This window comes from Hibiscus syriacus, unplaced genomic scaffold (assembly GCF_006381635.1).
Source record: "Hibiscus syriacus cultivar Baekdansim isolate YM2019G1 unplaced genomic scaffold, ASM638163v2 tig00117034_pilon, whole genome shotgun sequence".
Classification (NCBI taxonomy): domain Eukaryota; kingdom Viridiplantae; phylum Streptophyta; class Magnoliopsida; order Malvales; family Malvaceae; genus Hibiscus; species Hibiscus syriacus.
Window position 1 is genome coordinate 13,735,123 of NW_024063533.1, and position 25,401 is coordinate 13,760,523.

The following is a 25,401-nucleotide window of genomic DNA, read 5'->3' on the forward strand; positions in this document are numbered from 1 at the left end:
TTTTAAAACAACAAGATGATGGAGTTAGGAAGGATTAAAGAAAGGAATTGGAAAAGTGAAATTTTGATTGAGAAGCATTAATTAGATTTCAAGACTAAATTTGACTTGTCGTCAGTGGAATTAAGGAATAGGAAGTGTTAGAATGGGAATTAGAACATGTTCGAAATTAAGTGTGATTCTTGAATGTCATATAAAAGATAGGATTTTGAGTTTAAGGAAGTGATTATTGAGTAGGAATGAGTGTAAGTATATGTATGCTAGTTAGGGATGTTAAAGAAGGTGAAATATGAAGAGTTGAGCTGAAAAGAGAGTGATTTTCGTGCTTAAAATGGCATTTCTGGGCTAGGGGTATCGGTACCCATTCAACATGTACCGATACCCTTTCAAACGAAAGAATCATAGAATGTATTGAGGGTATCGATACCCCCAGCTAGGTACCGATACCTCCTTGAATGAAAAATCACAGAATGCTATGAGGGTACCGATACCTTAAGTAGGGTATCAATACCCCCTAAAGGAAAAATAGAATAGTGATTCCTTAAATTTGTTTAAGTTATTATAAGCAAGTTACAAGGTTTAGGCATCTGATATGGATCCATGCATGATTATGTAGATACTAAACGTAATCTCGTTCCAGAACAATCGAAGGATTAGGATCAATTCAAAGCAACAAAGCTAAGGTTAGTGCATAATATAAGTATAATTTAATGGAAATAAGACTTGTGATAAGTCTGTTTCCTAGATTTATTTCATAGTATGATAGTTATGAACATGCATATGTTATAGTCTTTATTACACATGCATAAGTCATATATGTTGACATATGATTCGATATATGTTATATGATTCATGTGAATGTACTCATATACTTATGTTACATGATATGAGATTAATGGTTACATGCACATGGGAAATGTGATAGAAGAAAAGACATAAGTGATTACAAGGGAAATGATACAACTACATGGTTATATGAAATATAATATTAATGCCCATGTTATGTAATATGAGAGCTATAGGTATAGTTGGCATGCCAAGAGTCAAGGGTTTCATAGGTCCTTCGGGATAACTAATAGATCATTCGAAACATACTCATAGGCCCTTCAGGACAATTTCATATGCCACTCAGTGGGAATTATACGAGTTGTGGTGACAGTAGATGTGCACAACCTCTATGTACTCGAATACCTTAAGTTCTCAGTACATACATGGGCCTATAAATAATGTGAAAAGCGTGTATTTCATTATATGTTATAGCATCAATATTGTTTATAGCGAATCATATGAATTGATATGGAATTCTGAATGTTATGTTGCATGTTCATATACATAATAGTGCATTATTATAGATTTATGCCTCACTAAGTCTATGACTTAGCGTTTAAGTGATTTACACGTAGGTACAGAAAAGAAAGAAGATCGGTCTTAGGAGCAGCAGTGCAGCATATCCTCATTTGAAGATTAGATCAGAAGCACCTTACATAGTATGTTGGTTTATATTTTATATGTGTTGGCATGTAAATAGAGTCATATAGTATGTACGCTCTGATCGAAGTTTAATGTTTTGAACTTGTAATGTAAACATAGTTTTGTATTAATGAAAGTTTTAAATTTATGATGGTTTTATAAATGCACAAGCTTTGAACAGTCAATGTGACACCTCGGATTCGTATTCAAGTTGGATACGGGTTGGGGGTGTTATAGATCCCTCGTAAAACAATGACCCTTGATCATACTCTATAAGTTACTCTTGAAAATGGTCAAATGGTTTAGTATTTGTGTATGCATAGGAGCAGACAAAATGAGGCATCATTTGTGTATGATATTGCAAGATTGATTAGATCACAGTTCTGTTGAGGATGTTCAATGATGATCATAATCTCCCCAAATAGAATAATGGAGTACATGAATTTAGTTTAGGTTAATTGTTTGGAAATTAAATTCTAAAGATGAAATTATCTGACTTTTAATGACACCTAGTCTATAACAGGTTCTTCTCAATGAGCTTAAGAAATCTTGAAGTTGGAAACTCATAAAGTTAATAGATGAGTGTAATAACACGGGGCCACTCCGCTGAAAGAAATAAGCTGATAATTTGGAAGTAATTTCAAGAAGCTATGGGTAAGTCTGAGCTTCATGAAGTGGTTATATTCAAATCGTGACATTAATTGTAATGTGATGAATTCCCTGAGGTGATAAAAAAAAGATAAAAAAAATAAGAACATCATAGTGAATGAAATGAAGGCAATAAGGTTTTAATTTTAAAATGAGTTTAGGTGGAAGATGGACAAAGGGAGTTGAGAAACACATGTTATAGTCGACTACACATAAGCACTTAGAAATTCCATTTTTAGACCGATATTTCTACCCTACCTTTGCTAAAGGATTCTATGAAGCTTGAGCAAATGGAAGATTTCATAGAACTGAAATAGAAATGTTCTAAAAAGTCTAGCAATTGAATAGGTTGGTTGCATCATTTTGTTTGCATCCGATTGGAATGTCAAGCCGAGATAGAGGGGCATGCCATAATATTCACGATGACTGAGAAAGAGAACATTTTGATGATTGATACCTTAGAAATTTTAAGTAAAACCCAAAACTAATATATCGATCCTAACACTTGTCAAAGGGGCACTATTTTATTTTATAAAATTCATTCATTCTTTTGGATTCTATAAAATAATAGAAATAAGGAAAAAAATCAAACATTGCAATCTCTCAAGAATAAAAGAGGTACTAGAAGCTGATGAGTCTCTTTTTCTGCCTAAAATGTCCAAAATAAAGAAGTGGGACAAGAAGCAGAAGCTCGAGCAAAGAGAAAAAGTTGTGCAGGAGCAATAAATATTTTATATGATTTTTGAAACAATAAGTTCCGAAAGATCAAAAGACCTACGCATAAATTTTTCACACTTCTTTGTGACATTCAGAATCGGTAACGAACCCGAAAGCAAATGCCATGAAAATAGGGGTGTGGTTTAGTATGAGATGTTCTAATATCATATTCATAGCAAAGAATCAAGGCATTTCTATAACAAATAGATTGGTCACTTTTCTGAGCAAGCTTAGTAATGAGAAAGCATTTTTACAATTGAAGTTGAAGATTATGTTTAAAGGCCTTGTTAGAGCATAAGGCAAGTTTTCATCTGGTTGTGAGAGCTCATAAAAAAAAGCCCTTGTTATTCAATTTTTTATTCAATGAAGAGAAAAAGACAACAATTGATGGCATTTTTGTCAACCCCGGTTGAGAATATAGGTTGTTGATAAATGGTACGAGAAGGAGACCATTCGAAGTAAAAAAATTTGGCATTTGAGTAAAGATAAGCCATGGAAAGAATTACCTACATTAGGGTGTTTACTAAAGGCCCAGATCATGCTGGATCAATATGATTCGAATCGAGTAAGCATAGAAGATGATGAGATCCATTGCAATAAGGATAAATCTTGCCAATTGGACTGTCAGGGAGAGAGTATGCATAACTTATCTTGAAAACCAAACTATTAGTGCATGAATTGGTGGTAAATTCTTGGAAAAACACCTCTGATAGATCAAATGAGTTTAAAGATAGAAAATGCATTAAGATATCCAACTGTGGTGAGAATTCAAAGCAGATAGATGTTCATCATGATAGAAAATACTTTTCTAGAGAGTTTCAAATCAAAGCCATAGATTTGAAAGATAGAAAGCATACAATTGCACAAGAGATGAAAAGATACATGCTTAAATGACAGGGTAACTGTTGAACTATGTTTCGATATAACAATTTAAGGCAAAATGGTTTTTGGACTTGAATTGAATTTACAAAATGTATTTGGACTTAATTGAATTTATTCAAAATTTACAAAAATAATTCAAAGTTCTTTTAATTTAAAATTGAGCACAAAAATGTTTTATGAACAGTAAATTACTATTTGAACAGTAAAGCACTGTTTGAACAGTAACCCGAGGCTCAAAAATTCTAGTATGTAAAAGGGGAATTGATTCCCCCCAAGGGGTACCGATTCCCTCACTGTTCATCAGCCCAACGGTCATAATATTTGAATATTATGAAGGGGTATCGATTCCCTATGAAGGGGTACCGATTCCCCCCATTCTGGGCAGCCTATTTTTGCAGAAAAATCATTCCCAAACGGCTCCAAAACATCCCCAACGGCTAGATATGACTTCAAACACATTCCAAGCTATAAATACAAGCTAAGGACACTTGAAGAAGTAAGAGAACAACTATCCAAGCAATCAAACACGAGAAGAATTTTTCATTCTTATTTCATCTTTCTCTTGTATATATTTTGTTCTTGTGAGCTCAATCTTGTAAACACCTACCTTAGAGAGGTTTTCTTATTTACATTTCTTATCATTTTGTAAAGGGGAAAGGTTCTAGCTTAGCCCATGTAAAAGCTAGGGAAAGGTTCTACTTTAGCCCGGAAAAACTAGGGAGTTTGTAAGGTTACTCTTTATCCTCAAAAGAAAGAACAAATTAGTGAATTTGTTGGAAAATCCTTGGTGAGGAGCTAAGGTAGTGGACGTAGACTTTGATTGAGAAAGTCGAACCACTATAAATCGCTGTGCAATTCTCTATTTTTCAATCTCCTTACTCCCTAAACACAAAACCGTTCCGACCCCTCTTTGCAAACCGTTCTGGTTGTCGATTCGAGCTTCCGAAAATCCTAACAGTAACCATATTGACGCTGGGGTATATTCCTAAATGATCGATGTTGAAAGATTAATGTCTCTGATTTGAGGATTGAGAAGAAATGAGAAGATAAAAATGCTTTTTGAGAAAATACAAGCTTAATTGATTGTCTACCGCACTAATATCGGGGAATATCCTGGAAAAAGAATGGTTAATAAATGAAGATTGATGTTTCCACTATGAAGGTGGAATATAATTGATGATCGATATTTCTACATGCATAAAATTGTATTGCATTACATAGATACATTTAACTGCATTCATTTTTTTTTTTTTTGCATAAATGCATAAGATTTGTGATAACGATATTTCAAGAAGAAAGAGATTTCAAAACCTTGAATATGGAGGAAATCATACTCAGTGGAATTCAATCTACAACAGAATCATGGACTCGAAGGAATAATATGATATTAAATCATTTCATCAGAACAAGAGAGAAAATATTTCTTGATTGAAATTGAAGAAAGTCAGCAAAGATTTAAATTCACAATTTTCATTGAAGAGGAGGATTTCAGCAAAGGATTAATTTACATCTTCATTTTTTTGAAGAAGAAAATTTCAGCAAAGAATTCAAAACCTTCGGGTATTTCAAAAACAATATCAATGATACATGACAATATTTTGCAGGTCTGAATCCATCACAGAAGGAGTTGAATCAACATTGCTACTTTGTTCATCACAAAAAAAGGTGGAACAACGTCACATTTTGCTTGCTTCCATCACACAAGGAGTTGGATCAGCATAATCTTATTTTGCAAGATTCTATCACAAAAAGAGGAAGATCAACATCGATAGTTTGTTTGATTCCATCACATAATAGTTGGATCAAAATTTTCATCTTGCTCGAATGAGTTGGATCAGCGACAACCTTGTGTTTGATTCCATCACAGAAGGAGTTGGATCAGCACTACTACTTTTCTTAACTCTACTACAGAGGGAGGTAGGTTAGCAATATCATTTCGGTTGATTTTATCACAGAAGGAGATAAATCAATATCAATATGTTGCTCGTTTCCATCACAAAAAAATATGGATTTACATCACCATTTTACTCGATTTCATCACAAAAAAAGGGTATCAACATCATTTTTGCTTGATTTTATCACATAATGAGGTGAATCAGTAGTTTCGTATGAAGAATGGGTTTATAGAGGAACTCGTTCGACCTAAATGACCTTTTAGGGAGAGTTGAGCGTTTACATTGGAGAGCTTATCTATTCTGTTCGGAGAGGAGGTAGCGGTTGAAGGGAGATAAAGTACATATGAGAGGGCTTGTTCGACCGTAGCTTGATCTTTATGGTAGAATGAAAGGTTCATATAGATATAGTCTGTTATGTCCAAGACAATTGAAGAATGAGAAGAGTTCATAAAGGAGGACTTGCTCAAACTTCAAAGTTGACCATTATCAAAGAGTGAAAGGTTCATAATCATAAGAACTTGATTTTATTATTATTGCCACCAATATTAAACCATATTATTAAAACCATATATATTGTTCATTTCGTTTTAAAAAAAATAGACTCAATATTATATAGATAAAGGTCAACTTACATATATGTAGTCCATATTACAAAATAATAACCCAATAAATAAAACCCAATACTCATTTATAAAATATTAAATCCTAGCCCGTTCACCTTAATCCCATTATGTTACAGAAGTAAGAATCCCTAGGGGTTTGCTGGTGATGTTGTAGCCACTTCATCTTTTGAAGAGGGAGATTTTTGTTTGAGTTTTTCCTTGGGAAGACATGCATTTAATGAGCTCTTTCTTTTAGGTGGTGCCATGTCACCTACCCATGTGAAACAAAACCACTTACATGAGAATCACTTATGGAAATTTAATCCAAGGGCTTTAAGCTTGACACGTCAGTTATCTTTGTCAAACAAACACAACTCATCTTGGCCCTTGATCCAACAACTGAATTTTCCTTGGATATGATCGTTACATCGCCATCACCGGCGTGTGTCACAAGCATGCAGCTCTTCGTCTCCTCTAGTCGATTTGTCACTGTTTCATGCAAGGAAAATAAAAATTCAGTAGCTAAACGAGAAAATGAAGCTTCTAGGGAAGGAATCCATAACTGAAACGGCTATAACAATATTTTGAGCGGGGTTAACAACAAATTGATGCATTTCCATTAGTATAAATGCTATAAATAATCGAAGGATAATCACATAATGATCAAATATTTAATGTTATAAGAAATCAGAAAAAGCATGAGGAAGAGGAAGGGGTTTTATACCATCGCTAGAGTTGTCGTCCACCGCCGCGACTGGAGTTTGAAGTTTGGTCAAAATCTTACGTTGAAGGTGACCTCTTGTTTTATTTCTTACTTCAGTTTTATATTCTAGTTTGGTTAAAAGGTTTTAAAAGGTCATCGATTTTGGGGTTCCAATGTGGTTGGTTGGTGTTGTAGTTGTCGGAAGAGATGAAGGCTTGGTTCGGGTAGGCTAGCTTAGGGGAGATAGGAAAACTCTTTTGAGTTTCTAGTTATAGATTTAGGTTTAGGTTTTGAAGAACAATTGGGTAGGTTTTGGGTGGTGTTGGGTTTGAGAATGAGAATATGAAAATATTTTTGTTTGATTTGGAATTTAGATCTAAAAAACCAAGTTTTGAGTTGAGTTGAGTTGGGTTTGGGTGTAGTTTCGGATTACAGAAGGAAAAGATTGAAGAACAAGTGAAGTGTTATTGAGTTTTCAAGTAGTTTGATCCAAATAAATATATTAGGTAAGATTTGGTGCTTATGGAGATCAAAAGAGGTTTTGGATGAGAAACAAAGGAAGAACATGCTTTGAATGTGGGGTTTTTTAATCCAAAAAAAGGGTGATAATCTGGAATTTGTGTGTTTGTTCATTTTTTCTAGAGAGAAATGAGAGAATTTTAAACGAACAGAAAGTGTGAATTTTTAGAAAATGAGAAAGATATGAGAAGTGAGGAAAAGAGAAAAAATTGGTGAAGGAAGGATGAATATATTTAGCCGGCCATGGGCCATTAGGCCCGAGTGTCCCATTCTCTATACTTGCATAGGGATTTCTTTTTGTTCTTTCAATTTCCAATTCATTAATTTTGGTCACCATTTCGTTGTAATGTTATCCTTTGATTTGTAATTAATTAAATTTAGTCACTATTTGAGCTTTAATTCTTTTTTTCAGTATAGGGAATAAAGATCACTAATTAGATAAATGTTTGAATTCTTAGATTTTTCAGTATAGGGACAAATTTGTAATTGAAGGTACCGATTTCGGGCGCTATGGGGTGCTAATCCTTCCTTAGGTGTAATCAACTCTAGGGCCCAGAATTTCTAAAATTGCAGAACAAATCGTGTATTTTTAAAGATTTATTATTTAAAATTATTTAAAAGGCATATTTTGGGTTTTCAACCTACTTAATACAAAAGGTCGATGAGGACTCTGAACATTTCCAAATCCTTTTAAACATCTCTAATTTCCTTATTTTTGAATTCTAAAATCACACTCCTATTCTCAAAAAAGTCTTCATGACAATGGTCAATTATTGTTATTTCATATAATCTTCCTCCTTGAAAATGTATAATAGAGCTTTTCATGTTGATGTCATTACTTATTCCTGGAATAAACTCTCTAGGAAAGGATGTCAATTTCTATTTAAGGCCATTGATAAATGAATTGAAATATTTATGGGAAAATAGAGTATGGAATTATGATGCTTATAAGAATGAACATTTTCAAATGCATGTAGCTGTTCTTTGGACTATAAATGATTTTCCTTCTTATGGGGATTTATAAGGTTGGAGTACAAAAGGGTATTTGGCATGTCCCATTGGTAATGAAGATGCTCCATCACAAAAGTTGAGAAATAAGATATGTTTCACATTTGAACCTCATGATCATGTTTGGAGAAAAAGCAGAATGTTTAATGGTAAGAAAACATTTCAAATTCTAAGGATTTATTTGGGATTTAATTGTTACAACAATTAAATGGTCTCAAATAAAATGACTTTGGGAAACATGTGAATAGATTGAAGAGGAACCATACCCTTGTAGAGTTGAATTGGACTAAGAAAAACATATTCTTTGAGTTTCCTTACTAGAAAACAATGAAGCTGCGACACAATTTAGATGTCATGGATATTGAGAAGAACATCTACGGTAACATTTTAGGAACAATGTTGAAGATTGAAAGGAAAATAAAAGATACTTTAAGTGCGAGATTAGATCTTGAGGACATGAAAATCAAGAAAAAATTACATTTGAAAAAAAATGGAAGGTTGTTTTTACTTGATGTCTCATGCATGCTACACTCTATTAAAAGAGGAAATAAAGAAATTTTTTTGTTTTAAGTCAATAAATTTTCCTTATAGATATGCGTCGAACATCTCAAGATGTGTTAATGTAAATGATGATACAATTTCAAGGTTGTCAGATCCTTTTGAATTGATTATTCTAATTGCCATTAGGGATTTCGTTTCAAAAGATGTGGTTCATGTTGGTATCGTCGGCTCACTCAATGGGGCAGCGGAAACAAAAATTTGACGGTCTCACCAGCGATTCAAGTACGATAAACCAAAATCGAGAGGAAAGGATGTGAATACTTATAGCAGGTTACCTAAAAAACAACAAGGACATCAGCGGCTAATGGTGGTGTCGATCGATTCGAATCGTAAGCCTCTACAAAACCATATCTCGGCCTCTACTTAGTTCACCCGATTGAGAGCAATATTTTCTTTTCCCAAAACTGTTTTGAGAAAAACGGCTGAAGATAATGTGTAAAATGGTTGCTAGACCATGCACCTCCTTTTATATCAAAGTTACCCTAACATATTAGGGATTTTATTATTTTAAAATAATTAAATATTTATTATTTAATTTAAATTAAATATTTGGGAAAATTAAAACATATGTATATAAAATATACATATATTAACTCTAGATATATTTTAGTAACATATAACAAATTGTACGTCTTTGCTCATTTCAATCTTAGGGTGTGACCCTGTAGGTTCTTGTAACGTTAGTAGTAATTATTAGAACAATTCTAATATTACATACAATGAGTGACATCTAGCAATATATCATTGTCACCTAAGTTACAAAAAAATATGATTCGACATACCATCTTCGTGATTAACTCTTTTATGTATTACATCATTTTGTCCTTTATATCTAGAAAAGGCACAAGTCTTGGAATAGTCACACTTGTATAGACCATCTATTGTTTCTTGATATCTAGAGTAGACTTCAATTAACAAATAATTTTTGATATCTCATATGAACTTATTTGAGCATGGCCATGTATTTCTAGTCTCACTCAATCGAGTGGTCTGTGATATATTTCCTATTATGTAGGAAGGACAAATCATATCTTAATCGTATACACCCACTACATATATCAAGATATATTAAATAACAGTCTTTATAGAGCAACCAGTTACAGAGCATGTTCAAATACATCAAAACATACAACAATATATGTTGCAATAGAATTGATCTCAAGTATGAGGATCATACATATAGTCATCACCATGAGCAATGTTATGACTGTCATATAATAATCCAAGACATATGCTCATGGTAGGTCAATCCAATACATTGTTCTCTAACAATATAATCATTTATCAATTCTGATAACTCGTTGTCATCAATCAATAACATGTTAGTCTTAAGTGTATTATTATTGTCCATGCCCATAATAATATTTGACTAGGGATCTTTTAATAATAACAATTATGTTATAATATGGACTTTATTTGTAACACCTCAACCCGTACTCGACCCGAAAATGAGTCCGAGATGTCACATTGACTTTTTAAAACAATTTCCTTATAAAATAACCGAACACTTGGACTTATATTAAGAAAATACGATCACATACTGTGGAATTATGTTTCATTATAACAAATTTGGTCTTATTCATTCCTTTACTGTTGCTTATCATAAAAACAATAACTAGTAACCTCATCCATTTCTGTCTTTTCTCTCATTCGATTCTGTATTTTCCTTTGATCTTTCTAAAATTCATATAATGTTACACATCACGTAGACAATAACATCAATTTTCATCACTCCATATCATAAATCAATCTATTTATTCATTAATCTCTAATTACCTTATCACAATACCAAACTTTTATTCCATCATCATCTGACCAAAACACAACTTTAAATCTTCTTCAATTGTGATTAAACATATACTTTACGGAATCAAACAATCTTTTCACATCACCTTGCACACTTTTCGTATTTCTATATCGAACTTTACATCTACACTTCCATATAACCTTTATCATACTTAACCCTTTAATTTCCTTATCCCTTTACTCATCCACAAATCAAAATCTCCTTGTAACATATATCATATCTTTTCTTCAGGCTCTCATACTCTTTTCATATCGCTTATACTTATCCCTGATTATCGATCTTCATCGCATCTTTGTAACTTTGATAACTCCCTTTATTTACACATAACCTCTTCCTTTACCATCTCTTGTACTAATAATTTCTTCCTTAATCTTATACAAATACTTATTTCTTTGTCTACATCATATTTATATGATCAGAATACACAACCAAATCCAGATTCATCGTGCTTGATTAACTTAACCTTATATCTTTTCCAAATCTTACAACTCTATCACCTTTACTATTACAGTTAATAAATATCAACTTTTCAATCTAGTGCACAAGCCCTAATCATCCAATCATATACCTTCTTTCCCGTCAAAATTTTCCTCCACGATATCGTACTCAACTTGTCAAACTCAGACTTTTACTCACACATACTATTCCTCTGTTTCAGAATCAAACGTTGTAACTTTCTTTGTCTTATAAACTGATCACCGATATACTCATTCTTAAAATTTTCTATTACTTTGTATCTTCTCTTAAACATGCAAATCCTTATATTCTTCACTACATCACATTTACATAATCAAGATATACAACTATATCCAATACCTTTTCATAACGAAATCTTGTTAGCCAACGCTAACTCTTTCCTTCTAAATTACAAACCCTTATTATATCCACACTCTTGCTTATACACGGTACTATTCCTTTAATTCAAATTCATAACTCTAGTTTCATTCATCTGATAAACTTATCACTGATGCACTTATTCTTGAACCCTTCTATAAATTCTAACCATATCACTTGATCTTTTAACAATCTTATGGTGACATTTGTCCACCATACTCTAGCCTGTCAACGTAGTAATGAAACTACTCAATTTAACTTCTCCACTTTGGAGAAATGAAAATCTTCTAACATTATCTTCATATCATTTGACCCAAAGGTTTGTAATAACAGATCCTTCCCCAAATTCACCCATGAGCTTGGGTGCTCTAAACTCCTTTAACTATTTCAATACATTTATTCTATGAATTAAAGAAATATAAAATTGAAAACACATCAGAATATCATTCAATATCATAAAAAATATTCTTTAATCTTATACAGGCACTCCCTGAGGTGTCCGCTCTTCTCCCTGCCTGGTCAGGGCAGTTGAATTGCTATTACCTTCAGTCTATCGCCTGGTGCTTCACTTTGGAAGCTCTCATGATCATACATATAATATATCATAACAATTTAACTATATTAACAAGACAACATACTCCTTACACTATCAGATCAGAAAATTTTTCACTTTGTGTTGGCATGTATACTTTTTAAAACACTTTTGACTTCGTTTTTAGCCTAGAATCAGCTAAAATGTAGCTCTGATACCATTAAATATAACACCCCAACCCATACTCGACCCGAAAACGAGTCCGAGATGTCACATTAACTTTTTAAAATAATTTCCTTACAAAATAATCGAACATTTGGACTTATATTAAGAAAATATGATCACATACTGTGGAATTATATTTCATTATAACAAATTTGAAAACAATACGTATCGATGCACTGCTACAGTGTACCGAAGCACAAAAATATCGAATATAAATTGTGTATCGATGCACTGCTACAGTAACTTCGGAAAAACATGTATAAAATTCATAAAAATTTAAGCTTTCATCAATATAAAATTTCCATTTACATATATACGTTTAAAATATTACAAAACTCAATCATATGATTTTACAAAATCGATTAGAATATAACCGATTCAAATCTTTATTTACATGCCAACCATAAATCAGTATTACAAAATACAAACTATTCATTTCATTTCTGATCTTATCTTTGAAAAGGAGGAACTGGCCTGTCTTGCATAACTTTTATCAATCTTTCTCTTCTCGGAACCTACGTGTGAAATAATCACATGCTAAGTCGTTGACTTAATGAGCCATATAAAACATATAATAAAATCATAGTACATTTCATATAAAAAAATGCATACATACATACATACATACATACGTACATACGTACATACGTACATACGTACATACGTACATACGTACATACGTACATACGTACATACGTACATACATACATACGTACATACGTACAAAATCATATAACACATATATGATCTTGTACTTATCACTTCAGTATATCATGTAACACATATATCATTACACAAAGAAACACACATAACATCATATAATAATGCAAACACTTTTGATATCTTTTATAGGCCCATGTACATTACTGAGAACTTAAGGTATTCGAGTATATTGAGGTTGTGCACTTATGCTGTCACCATAGCTCGTATGGGGTCCCACTAGGGGTATGTGAAATTTTTCCTGAAGGACCTATGTATTTTTCCCGAAAGACCTATGTATTTGTCCCGAATGACCTATGTATTTGTCCCGAATGACCGCGTAGAACCCTCGACTATTGGCATTCCAACTATACCACTAGCTCTCATATCATATTACATGGGCATTATCATTTATAACAGTTCATATCATTGCTCTTATGATCACATATTTATGTTCTTCTATCACATACCACATGTATGTGTAAACATCTATCTCATATCATATAACATGTATCATAAGTACATGTAATCATGTAGATCGTTTCATATGGCTTATATCATTTCTTATTTTTTCATGTAAACCCGTATATCATATCTTGTTCACATATGTTCATATTTACTTCATATAACATATAGAATAACATATAAACTTATACATGTATTCATGTACATACTTTCATCTAGTCCGTATATCAATGCCCTATACTTATCTCACAGTTTTACATAATCACTTATATTGAATTCACGTGTCTTATCTTACACATTCCTATAATCACTTATGCCAATACCACATAGCTTGTATTATAATTTCATATATTCTACGCATCAATGACATATAGTTTTTTTATCCTATTTTTACATGATCACTATATCATATTTCTTATACACTAATTTCATATTTTCATTAGTTCATTTTCACATAGCTTATCACATAGACATATATTCTCATAAATGATCATTACTTAATTTCTAAAATATTCACATATAATTTTCTGGGCCTTTATTCTCTAACTCATATCACATAGAAATCTAACAAGTTTAGGACACAGTTCCACTTAAACATATCACTTTCCTATATAACTTATTTGACACATTTTTATACTCATTTATGCCAATATCTCTTAACTTATATGTTGAAAACATTTTGATATTTCGATATAACAAATTAAGTTAAATGAATTTTAAGATTTTCCAAATGATTTTCTAAGTATATTCGATAGAATTATTCGAATATCAAAACATTACTCCAAATCTTTCAAAGATCATTTTTAATCCTTACTCAAAGTGTAAAATTAAGTTTTAATCTTAAAACAATTTCAAAATAATTTTACAAAGTATTTCGAACCATTTCAAAGCCAAAAATTCCAGATTGCTCAGAGGGAACCGATTCCCCCCTAAGGGGGTACCGATTCCCCCCTGAATGGTTTGGCTCCGAGAATTCCAGTATGCTCGGAGGGAACCGATTCCCCCCCAGGGGGTACCGATTCCCCCCTTGTATAACGGTCGAAATATTTGAATTTTACACTTAGGGAACCGATTCCCCATAAGGGGTACCGATTCCCCCCACGCTCCAAGCTGTTTTATTAATTGTTTTCACACTAAAACGACTATATGATCTTCACTAATCATCCCCAACATTCAGAAGTGATTCAAGGTGTATTTAAACAAGTTCTGAAGCCCTTGATCAATAAGAAATTATAGAGAAACAAGAGAGAAAGCATCAAACACCAAGTTTGTGCAAATCAAGCCAATTTTCCTTTCAATATTCATTTTGCTTTCAAAGAACACCATTTGTGCTCATTTGTAATTATTTGTGAGTGTTTTTTTCTTGTTCTAGAATTGTGTAAACATCTTAGCTTGTGAGGTTTTCCTTGTAAGTTTGCAAATTTGTAATCTTCTCTTTGGGAAACAGTGTTCTCAAGAATTGGGGTATATTCTTGAGGGTGTTGTAAGGTTATCTCTTTGGCCTCAAAAGAAAGAACAAATTAGTGAATTTGTTGGAAAATCCTTAGTGTGGATAGCTAAGGTAGTGGACGTAGACTTTAATTGAGAAAGTCGAACCACTCTAAATCGCTGTGCCATTACTTTCAATTTTCTGCAAAAGCTTCCACCAAATTTTTAATTGCCAATTTACCCCCCTCTTGGCCAATTCCGTCAATCGATTAACTCAACAATTGGCATCAGAGCCTAACTCATTTGAAGGTTTAATCACCTCTTGAGTCGATCCGGGAAGAGTTAAATCGATAAAGATGGCGTCCACTTCCGGTTCATTCTCAATGGAAGAATCCAGACCAATTGACGTGCCTCCACACTTCAATGGAACAAATTATCGTCATTGGAAGAGGTGTATGATGATATTCATCAAAGCATTTGATATGGAAGCTTGGATGATAATCAAGAAATGATATTCCTCTCCTACTAAGAAGGCAAAGAAGTGGAGTATTCAAGAACGGAATGAAGCTCAACAAAACTCAAAGGCTATGCACATGTTGTGTTTTGCAATTGATCCTAATGTATATAAAGGAGTTTCTTCTTGTTCAAGTGCCAAGAAAATGTGGGATAAGCTTGAGGAGATCTATAGAGACAAGGAAGAAGAAGAACCAATAAAAGTGATGTCTCTATTAGCTCTCACAGAGCCAAAGGTATCTTCTAACTCTAATATATCAAATTCAAAATCTTTTAATGAGTTACAAGATGCTTATGATGAATTATTTTCGGAGTTTGAGACCATGAACTCCAAATACAATAAATTGATTTCTAAATTTATTGCTAAAAATGATCTTCTTTTGAAAGCTAAAACAGACTTGGAAAATCAAAATGAAATGTTGAGAAAGGAGTTAGAGCTTTCAAAAATAAAATCTGAAAACTTTGAAAAAGAAATTTTCAAATTAAACAAACTTCTTCTAGAAATGAAAATGGATTTTGAAAATCAAAATGAAATCTTGAAGAAGGATTTAGAACTCTCAAAAATGAAATTTGAAAGTATTGAAAAAGAAAATTTCAATTTAAAAGATAAGCTTGAATGTTTAACAAAAGAAAAAGAGATCATTCTAAATAATTCATCTAGTTCAATAATGACAATATGTTCACATTGTCATTATCATGGTCATAAGGAACATACTTGTCCTTTAAAGAAAGGAAAACGATTTAAAATTAGACAAGTATGGATTCCAAAAGGAACAAGAGGCATTGAAACTAATGTTCAAGGATCCAAAGCAATTTGGATACCAAAATCTACTTAAATGTCTCTTGTAGGTGTGTGGGAGCAATGGTGATGAAGTTGATGATATTCGAGATGCTCTAGCCACACATGAAAAAGTAATGGGTAACCTCTAAACTTAAATTTTTTATTTTATTTTATTTGGTTGCTCATTTATTCTATGCATGCATGAGGTTTTAAATGTTAAATAATTCTAAATGATTATGTTTTGTCTCATGTATGTTGAAAAATATTGTATGATGAACATGGTAATTTTTTTTATAAACTCTAGTTCATCATTTTAATTTTTGGTCAAATTTTTTTTTTAAATGTAATTGATATCTCTTTAATAATTGATATTGATTTTTCAAGAACTTTGGTTTTGCAAAATTTTGATCTGAAATTTTTAATGTTTATGCATAGATTTTTGTTTAAATATTATAAAGTTTTAATGCATAACATTTTCAAAAACTTTATGCATGTGCTCTTACTCTCTATAATCAACATTGCATAATGTTTTATATGTGAATGGGTTAAAAGCATAATCTTTTGAAAAATAAATTTGATAAAATATACAATGTTTTATTTTAAATGATTACAAAATTGATTGACATTGCATCTACTTTCGATTATGCTTATTGGTCATAAAAAAAGGGATATATACATGGTGTATTTAGATTCTTTTGATATGACTAATTTATGCCTAGTTGCTAAGGATGAACATGATAGTTGGTTATGGCATAGGAGACTAGGACATGCTAGTATGAGTGTTTTGCAACGGTTAAATCAAGGAGACCTAGTAAGAGAGTTGCCTAAGCTTAAATTTGATAATGATAAAATCTGTGATGCTTGTGCTAAAGGAAAACAAAAGCGAGTTTCTTTTAAATCCATTAATGATGTATCAACTAGTAGAGTTTTACAATTGATCCATTTAGATCTTTTTGGGCCAACTAGAACTACTAGCTTGGGTGGAAAACAATATGCATTTGTCTTGGTAGATGACTATTCTAGATATACTTGGGTTCTATTTTTAAATACTAAAGATGAAGCATTAGAACAATTCATCACGTTTTCAAAAGTAATCCAAAATGAAAAAGATTACTCTATAACTAGTGTTAGGAGTGATCATGGAACTGAATTTGAAAATCTTGGATTTACTGAATTTTGTAACTCTAACGGTATTAGCCATAATTTTTCAGCACCTAGAACCCCTCAACAAAATGGAGTTGTTGAGAGGAAAAATCGAACTTTAAAAGAAATGGTTAGAACCATGCTTTGTAAAAATAATTTGCCAAAATATTTTTGGGCGAAAGCCACAAATACCGCTTGTTATGTTGTAAATCGAGTAATGATTAGGCCAATTTTAAAGAAAACTCCATATGAAATTTTTAAAAAATAAAAAGCCTAACATTAGTTATTTTCATCCTTTTAGATGTAAATGTTTTGTTTTAAACAACGGTAAAGAAAACCTTGGCAAATTTGATGCTAAAAGTGATGAAGGAATTTTTCTGGGTTATTCCTTAAATTCTAAAGCCTATCGTGTATTTAATAAAAGAACTTTAGTTGTAGAAGAGTAAATACATGTTGTTTTCGATGATAATCCCCTTCCGAGGAAGGATTCTTGTGTGAATGATGATGTATGTGTTATAAATACAAATGACGTTAGACATGACGTTGGAGAACCATCATCAAAGGAAGAAACGAAAAATGAGGAAACTCATGATCCTCTTGAGAATCCAACCATTGTAGAAAGGGAAGTATCTTATCCAAGACAGTACAACTATGTCAAGGATGGTGAAATTATAGGTGATCCATCAAAAGGGGTAACAACTCGATCTTCTCTTAGAAATATTTGTAATTATGTTGCATTTATCTCATGCATAGAGCCTAAGAATATTAAAGAAGCATTAAATGATGAACATTGGATTATGGCGATGCAAGAAGAGTTAAATCAATTTGAGAGAAGTAAAGTATGGACATTAGTTGAAAGGCCTAGAAATAAATCTACTATAGGTACTAGATGAGTATTTAGAAATAAGCTTGATGAGAGTGGTAATATAATGAGAAATAAGGCTAGACTTTTTACTCAAGGGTATACTCAAGAAGAGGGCATAGACTATGATGAAACATACGCTCCCGTAGCTAGGATGGAAGCAATTAGAATGTTATTAGTATTTGCATGTTTCAATGAATTTAAATTATATCAAATGGATGTTAAAAGTGCATTTTTAAATGGTTTTATAAAAGAAGAAGTGTATGTGGAACAACCTCCAGGTTTTGAAGATTCAAATTTTCCGGATCATGTTTTAAAATTGACAAAAGCTCTTTATGGTTTAAAGCAAGCTCCTAGAGCTTGGTATGAAAGATTGTCAAATTTTTTAATTGAAAAAGGTTTTTCAAAAAGGAAGGTTGACACTACATTGTCTTTGAAGCATAAAGGTAAAGATTTGTTAGTAGTTCAAATTTATGTTGATGATATAATATTTGGTTCTACTAATGATGTTCTTTGCCAAGAATTTTCTAAACTAATGCAAAGTGAGTTTGATATGAGCATGATGGGGGAGCTCTCATTTTTCTTGGGACTCCAAATCAAGCAAAGAAAAGATGGCATCTTCATCAATCAAGCTAAGTACGTCAAAGATATGCTCAAGAAGTTTGGACTGGAAAATGGGAAACCTCATGACACTCCAATGAGCTCTTCAACAAAGCTTGACTTAGATGAAGGAGGTAAATGTGTAGATGTTAAATTATATAGGTCAATGATTGGATCTCTACTTTATCTAACTGCAAGTAGACCGAATATTATGTTTAGTGTTTGCTTATGTGCTAGATTTCAATCATGTCCTAAGGAATCACATTTACTAGCTGTTAAGAGAATCTTTAGATACCTTAAAGACACTCCTAGTTTAGGACTTTGGTATCCTAGAGACTCTAGCTTTAGCTTGCATGCTTTTTCTGATGCGGATTATGGAGTATGCAAATAGATAGGAAAAGCACCTCCGGTACTTGCCAATTCCTTGGAAATATGCTAATTTCTTGGTTTTCAAAGAAACAAAATTGTGTTGCGTTATCTACCACTGAAGCCGAATACATTTCAGATGGTAGTTGTTGTGCACAAGTTTTATGGATAAAACAACAACTTTTTGATTATGGAATTGAAGTAGGTACCATTCCTATCAAGTGTGACAATACTAGTGCTATTTGTCTCACTAAAAATCCCATCCAACACTCTAGAACTAAGCACATTGAAATAAGACATCACTTCATTAGAGACCATGTCACTAAGAAAGATGTAGTTCTAGAATTTGTTGATACTTTGCACCAATTAGCGGATATCTTTACAAAACCTTTAGACAAGGAACGATTTTGGACACTTAGGAGAGAATTAGGTTTGACCAATCTATCTTCACTGAGTGTTTAAAATAATTTTAGCACTTTTAATAATAAATGAAAAATGCTTATAATAGTAATTTTTTTAATTGCATTCATTGCTATTAGTTAGGGGGAGTTTATGATTCGTGATGAAAAATTAATTTTATGTTCAAATATCGTTTAAAGATTAATTGAATTGTTTGAACATGATTAATTTTCAATATATGAGTTGCCAATATCATTAGAGGAAATTAATTTAGCATTTTGGGTGTTTAAAATCAGATTTTAGCATTTTGGTGCAGAGGGAATCGATCCCCCCTTGAGGGAACCGATTCCCCCTTTGAAGGGGAACCGATTCCCCCCACAGGGGAATCGATACCACCTAGGGTTCTGGTTTTAACACGGGCAGAACCCAATATTTGCTCAAACCTCTCTTATTTTTTTCCTTCCGCCGTTTCTCACCCTCTAAGCATTCAAATCTCCATTTTTGCCTCAAATCAACGTTTTTAATCGAAATTCACTTCAAATATCATCCTCTAAACCTGTTTGAATCATCAAAAATGTGCAAACTTCATCTAATCTCACTCAAATCCGAAATCATTCAAGGTATTTTTCCAAAACTTATTTTTATCAATTTATGAACATAGAACTAGTTTTAATTAGTTCTAGGTTGAATTTTTGATCAGGCATTGATTATTTAGTGATTAGAAACTAGATATTACAACTAATTTCATCAAAAAACTCAAGATGTTTTCAAAATTTTCTAAATTTTCGAAATAAAAAAAAAATTATTAATTTTCAAATTATTGTGTTTTGATTAAATTATGTTGTTATTATGAAAACTATACATATATTGTTTCTCAAAACCATATTTTTCAAAAGTTTTTCAAAAACTTTGCCCATTAGGATTGATTTAGAGAACCTTGAAATATTGAGGACTCAATTGAGTTTTGGGATTGATTGAATTGCATACATGTATTTTCTAACTTGCAGGTTATCAATTCTATTCTGATTTCCTAAACCATGTCCAATCCTAAACGTGCTAGGTCTTCATCTAGTCGTTCACACCGTCAACCAAATCCACCTCCAAATCCTCATTCTATTCCAATTTCTAATCCTAATCCCATTGATCCTAATTTGGCTATCCAAAATTCGTGTTTCAATCATCCTGGTCCTAGAAATCATCGTTTTTTGTATTATCAATATTTCGACTCTTACAAAATCCGGGAAGAACGTATACCTTCTCGTCAAGCTATGTTAGCTATCAATTTTAAATATCTTCATCTTTTACAAGAGTGAAAATTTGATAAACTCTTTGACCTTGAACCCATCGTTTACCATCAACTTGTTCGTATTTTCTATTCTAATGCCGTTTGTGTTAAAAACCAAACTGAAACCGAAACCATAGGAATTCGTTCCTACCTCCTAGGACAATTCTTATATATTGACTCGGCTTACATAGCTAATACATTCGGATTAGATAACGATGGTATTTCAAATGAAAAAAAGGTTTTAGGATCTCGTTATAAAAGAAGAGATGGTGCGAGTGTCCTAGACCTACATGAACGTTTTCTTCATCTAATGATTTCTTGGTGGTTTCGACCATCCGGAGGTCGTTATTCTACTCTTAGAGCCTTAGATCTTTGGTGGTTACATTGTTTCGAAAACAATATTAAAATTAACCTACCTCAGATTATTTTTGCTGAAATTGTTGAAACCGTAAATCTTGTTCCTAACAAGAAACTCTGTTCCTTTCTTGTTTACGGTTGCATTTTGAGTAATCTGTTTTCCAAAGCTGGGCTTAGAGTCGGTCTAGATGCCGTTTTTCCCCTTAAGAAACAAATTAACCTTCTTTCCTTAACAAGAGCGGGATGGATTAAGGATAAGGAAACCGGTGAATGGGTTCGATCTTCTACAAATACTCCGGGAGCTAGTTCTTCACAAGATCCACCCGAAGCTGACGAAGATCTCGAGCTTGAGCAATTAATGTGAGACATCGATGAAGCCGAAGATGAGCCTGAGCAGCCCGAGGAGCAGCCTGAAGAGCAAGCACAACAAACACATCCAATGCCTCCATATTTCCAATCCTTTATGGAGACATTCGATTTTCGATACGCTACTATGGATTCACGCTTTACCTCTATAGAGTCCCATTTATCCACAATGGGAGCTCAACAATTAGAAATTCTTCAGGAAATGCGTGCAAATAATGAAGCAACCAACGCACGTATTAATGACCTCACTAACAAAATGGCCGCTATGCGAGCTCATTTTCCTCCTCCTGATCCAGATATGTGATTCAATGTTTTTCTTTGAACTCCAAACTTATTGTTTTAACATTTTGAATATTTTGGAATGTTTGAATTTGTGGATTGATTGACTTTGAATTTGTTTGGATTTATGAATGGTTAGAAATTATCTATTTGGTGTGATTAAATTTATTCATTATTGCATCATTTACTTCATGATTAGATATATGACCAATTTTGCCATTTCACATTAATTATGAATATTGATTATGAAACTAATGGCTAACGTTTCTCTTGCTTGTGATCTTAGCAGCTTATATTATATATAATGAATTGGCTAACTGATTTCAAAACCTTGTTTAAATTCTTTAAAATGTCTTTTTGATTTAACAAAAAGGGGGAGAAGTGTTAAAGTGTTTTTAAATAATAAATGAGAGAAGTGTTAAAGTAAGGGGGAGTAATTTCAAAACTTGATTTCAAAATCTTAAAATTACTAAAATGTTTTGTTATATCAAAAAAGGGGAGATTGTTGAAAACATTTTGATATTTCGATATAACAAATTAAGTTAAATGAATTTTAAGATTTTCCAAATGATTTTCTAAGTATATTCGATAGAATTATTCGAATATCAAAACATTCCTCCAAATCTTTCAAAGATCATTTTTAATCCTTACTCAAAGTGTAAAATTAAGTTTTAATCTTAAAACAATTTCAAAATAATTTTACAAAGTATTTTGAACCATTTCAAAGCCAAAAATTCCATATTGCTCAGAGGGAATCGATTCCCCCTAAGGGGGTATCGATTCCCCCCTGAATGGTTTGGCTCCGAGAATTCTAGTATGCTCGGAGGGAACCGATTCCCCCCCAGGGGGTACCGATTCCCCCCTTGTATAACGGTCGAAATATTTGAATTTTACACTTAGGGAACCGATTCCCCATAAGGGGTACCGATTCCCCCCACGCTCCAAGAAGTTTTATTAATTGTTTTCACACTAAAATGGCTATATGATCTTCACTAATCATCCCCAACGTTCAGAAGTGATTCAAGGTGTATTTAAACAAGTTCTGAAGCCCTTGATCAATAAGAAATTATAGAGAAACAAGAGAGAAAGCATCAAACACCAAGTTTGTGCAAATCAAGCCAATTTTCCTTTCAATATTCATTTTGCTTTCAAAGAACACCATTTGTGCTCATTTGTAATTATTTGTGAGTGTTCTTTTCTTGTTCTAGAATTATGCAAACATCTTACCTTGTGAGGTTTTCCTTGTAAGTTTGCAAATTTGTAATCTTCTCTTTGGGAAATAGTGTTCTCAAGAATTAGGGTATATTCTTGAGGGTGTTGTAAGGTTATCTCTTTGGCCTCAAAAGAAATAACAAATTAGTGAATTTGTTGGAAAATCCTTAGTGTGGAAAGCTAAGGTAGTGGACGTAGACTTTAATTGAGAAAGTCGAACCACTCTAAATCACTGTGCAATTACTTTCAATTTTCTGCAAAAGCTTCCACCAAATTTTTAATTGCCAATTCACCCCCCTCTTGGCCAATTCCGTCAATCGATTAACTCAACATTATATTCTATTCTCATTTTTCATTTAACCACTTAGATTTAATTCATATAATTTATACATTGTTATCATATAACTATTTATATTCTTATCACACCAAATAGCATATAACATCTATGAATCTATTCATGTTTTCATGCAAACATAATAGTCATATCAAACACATACTAACATTCATATATTTATGCAATCAAATATTGGAATTAGACTCATCGCGAGTCTTATTTCCATACACATAATTTACAACTAGTATGCACTCACCTTAGCCTTGCTATGATTCGATCCTAATTCTTTGATTATTTTGGAACTTGTTTAGGCTCAATATCTACATAAACATTATTTCCGAGTCGATTATCAGAAGCCTAAACCTTATAACTTGATATTAATAACTCAAGCTAGTTTAATGAACCAAAATTTCATTTTTTTTCCTTTAGGGGTGTACCGATGCACTATGGGTGCATCGGTACCCAAAATAGCTTCAAAATTTCCATGCATCGATGCCTAACGGTGTGCATCGATACATACTGAATAATTTATGGAAATTTACCCTTGATGCATCGGTACATGTTGAATGTGTACCGATGCACACTAGTCCAGAGTTCCAATTTATGCACGAAAATTACTTCCTTCTAACTTAATTGTGCCATATTTCAACCTCATTCATATCCTTAACTCACATACACATGTTTAAACTCATTTATATTCATTTATCTCATCTTTAACCTTAACATCCTCTCCTCTTTATGAACTTCAAGAATCATACCCAAATTTTCAAGATTCTCTCAATCCAATTTTATCACTTAATATCTCTTAATTAAGTCGATAACAAGTCAAATTTAGTTTCAAATTCAACTTATCAACTCTTTTCCAAAAATTCACTTAAAAACCCATTCTTTTTTAATATTTCATAACTTCTTAATCTTTTGATTTTAAGACAACTTAAGCTTTCCTTAAGCTTAGTTATCATCTAATGATCAAAACCCAAACTTTAAATCAACAAATAATCAACTAATTAGAAAACTTACCTTTGCAAGCTTAGCTCCCTTTCTCTCGTATGATGAAGAAGAATAAGAAGAATAAGATAACTCTCTTCCCCTCCACGTGATTCATTCATATAAAGGGGAAAAATATCTTTCTTGTCAAATGACCATTTTGCCCTTTAATTCATTTGATAATTATTAACAACTTTTAGGAAATATTTCCACGTAACTTCTTAAACTATTCAACTATTTTATTTTAATCACCAAATTCTAAAATTTTACAATTTAGTCACTAACCCTAGTTTGGGATGTTACATTATTATCTTCCATTTTATGTTAAACACATATATATAACTGAAAATAATAGTGGCAATGCCTTTATTCAATAAAATCGGTAAATAAAATGTATCATTACAATTATCATATGATTGGTCTTTGGGCATACTCTATCAGTTCAAGAACTATATGAACTTGGAAACCTTTTTTGTAAGATTATGTTGTAAAACACTAAAGAAGAATGAAGTAGAAGACTTACAAAAAAATAGTGTCATCATTTTGTGCAAGTCGGAGAAATTTTTTCCTCCAATTTTTTATGATGTGATGGTGCATTTTGTTGTACACTTCCTCATGAAATCATACTTAGGGGACCCGTGCATTATCAATTGATGTATCCAATTGAGAGGTAATTCTATCATTTTTTTATATTTTAAATCAAATTATAATATTGTTATAATTTTATTTTTATATAACAATTTTTTTGTATATAATAAGATTTTAGGTAAGCTCAAGACATATACACAAAACAAGGCTCATCCATAAGGATGTATAACAGATTCATATATTTCAATTGAATTTTTGACCTTTTGTTATATATATATATATTTGGGATTGAGACAATAACTAATCGAGAAGATAGAAATGATGATGATATAGGGGA

At 32.3% G+C, this 25,401-nt stretch overlaps 1 long non-coding RNA gene across 1 annotated transcript; it reads right to left on the minus strand.

Annotated features, from left to right (window-relative positions):
* Positions 1-12,812: 12,812 nt before the first annotated feature.
* Positions 12,813-23,777, minus strand: LOC120196797. The gene is made up of 2 exons (XR_005523215.1): positions 23,746-23,777; positions 12,813-12,915 (listed from the first exon to the last, which is right to left on the minus strand). It is a non-coding gene; the product is annotated as an uncharacterized LOC120196797 (long non-coding RNA).
* Between the last annotated feature and the right edge of the window lie 1,624 nt (positions 23,778-25,401).